Source organism: Myotis davidii, unplaced genomic scaffold (assembly GCF_000327345.1).
Source record: "Myotis davidii unplaced genomic scaffold, ASM32734v1 scaffold72, whole genome shotgun sequence".
Lineage (NCBI taxonomy): Eukaryota > Metazoa > Chordata > Mammalia > Chiroptera > Vespertilionidae > Myotis > Myotis davidii.
Window position 1 is genome coordinate 2,210,169 of NW_006284618.1, and position 459 is coordinate 2,210,627.

Genomic DNA, 459 nt, shown 5'->3' on the forward strand with positions numbered 1-459 from the left:
CAGACCCCGACCCGGGTCCTTGGGGGCCCTCGGACTGCGGCCTCCAAGCACAATCCCCCCCAACCCCCGCAGCGCGGGCCTGATGGGTCCTCCCGGAGTAGCCCAGGATGGAGAGCCCCCCGGCCTCCGACCCCACCGCACGGTGCTCACTACCCCCGCTTTGCCCTACCCTCCCCAGGCGCTGACCCCTCACCCATCCTCCCCTCCCCGGTTACTGAACAAGACCCCTCCCCAGGCCTGAGTCCCGAACCCTAGGCCTTCAAGCCCCTCATCGGTCTACCAGCCTGAGGGGGGAGTGAGTCCCCGCCCCAGGCACCAGCCCCCTGTCCGCGGAAGCTGAGGTCCTTTCCTCCGTCGTCCACAGGTGTTGCCCCACGAGAATGAACTGGATGGCAGCGACGTGCTGGGCTCTGCTGCTGGCCGCCGCCTTCCTCTGCGACAGCGGCGAGACCAAGGGTG